This window comes from Hipposideros armiger, unplaced genomic scaffold, assembly GCF_001890085.2.
Source record: "Hipposideros armiger isolate ML-2016 unplaced genomic scaffold, ASM189008v1 scaffold_54, whole genome shotgun sequence".
Classification (NCBI taxonomy): domain Eukaryota; kingdom Metazoa; phylum Chordata; class Mammalia; order Chiroptera; family Hipposideridae; genus Hipposideros; species Hipposideros armiger.
This window is the reverse complement of record NW_017731404.1, coordinates 4,862,918-4,864,893: the sequence shown is the minus strand read 5'-3', so window position 1 is coordinate 4,864,893 and position 1,976 is coordinate 4,862,918.

Genomic DNA, 1,976 nt, shown 5'->3' with positions numbered 1-1,976 from the left:
CCCCCGCCCTCCAGCACCTCTCTGACAGCCCTCCCGGATAACGCTCTCCCTCCTTCAGCGCCCGTTGGCTTATTGTAGGAGGGGAGGAAATTTCACTTTTTCCCCATCGCCGCCTACCCTGCCTCTCCCTTCAGCCCTATCTCTTCCCTGACAAGGGCTGATTTTTACGTCTGTTGTGCGTGTGTCTGGGAGGTGGTGTTGCCAAGGTTTGCCTTGACCTTGGCATAGGAGGAGAGGGATAGTGCCATGGCTTAAGCTGTGCGCTTCCTCGGCTCTCCTTGGCATCCACACCCCAGCCCTCAGTGGTAACATTGACCACGTTTTTCTTGTTTGAGTCTGTCTTTCCCACCGGAATATACGTCTCTCAGGGGCTAAGATTTGGTTTCATTAATACATGTATCCCGAAAGGCTGGCCCAGAGCAGGTGCTCAATAAATCCTTAGTGCCAAGCACTGCTCTAAGCCCTTTAAACTCCCTTGTACCTTATGAGTTAGGTACCCCCTTGTGTAAATACCAAGTCCATATTTACGCCTCCAGAGCCTGGCAGTACAGCTCACCCTTGTAACTATGATGGGATACTGTCTATAGGATGAAATGAAAGGACTACCGGACTACACTCGCCGGCCCCTGACTGTACTACCTTCTGAAGGCAGGCTTCGGTTGATAACCACTCCCACTTCCTGGGCACCGGGCTGCTAGACATTGTGCTAATCCTGTTAAAGCAATAATAAGATAGAAACTGTCATCCACAGTTAGCAGAAACTGAAGCTCAGAAGAATTAAGAGACTTGCCCCAGGTCCCACAGGGCTAGGACTGAAAGGAGGTATGTGTGTTTACCAGGTGAACACTGTCCTATACCCCTTGGGAAGAACCGATGTCATGGTGGGATGGAAGTTTCTGGTTGCTTTCCAAGGAAGATCTGTGTAATCATTTGCACTATCCACGAAGGCAAATATGGCATCAGAAATACAATCATCCTTGCTCACTGGAGGTGATCAAACCAAGGCTGGGTGACGTGTGGTCCAAGCTATTGAGAAAAGGATTCATTTATTTAGTGGAGTATTTGACCCAATGACATTTGAAGGCCTTTCAACTCTAAGATTATCTAAATCTTTCCTTTCTCACTGGGGACACCAGCATTGAGTCACCTTGGTTGGAAGAGTGTCAGTTAAGGAAGAGAAAGACCCAAGAATGTGTCATAGGAGAACTGAGACTAAACTGGGACAATCAAAAAGCAATTATTCTAGCAGGAAGGACTCTTTTTGCTATTTAGTAAACCATTAGCTCTGTCATCATGCTGTCATTTGACGTAAATGATATTTTAAGTGTAAATATCTCACCAAAAGAGGATGAAATGATAAAAAAAAATCATTTAAAGAGTTCTCTTTGAAGGCCTAGAACTTAAAAAAAACAAAAACAAAAAAAACCCCAACCAAACAAAAAAATTGTCCATGGTTGCCATGAAATAGATGTGTTCATAGAAGGCACTTGTCCAACATAGCATTTGTAGACCAACTCCACAGTATCATAGAAACAAAGAGTGAAGGAATTTAGGCATGAAGAGCTTGAAATACGTGGCTCACAATAACAGAGATAATTACTGATAAAACTGAGGCTGAGAAATCTTTCCCTTGATAGTTAATGTTGAGTATAATCAACATCCATAAATAATTAAGCTAGAAGTGAAATTAGAATCAAACTGGAAAATATCCAACTAGATGTGAAGAGACAAGTGATTTTTTTTAATTGCCAGATTGAATCCAGTATATGGTTTGATTTGTTTGTGTGTTTTTTGTGATGTCAAACTGCTATACATTCAACACACACAGACTATGCTATACTACTCACAGGATGGACAGCCACTTACACTTGTCCAAAATGTGCAATGCATGCCATGGCGGAAGGAGAAAGAAATAATTCAGAGGTACGCAGTGTAAGAAGTGCTCAGAGTTGCACAGTGCACAACCTGCACAACTG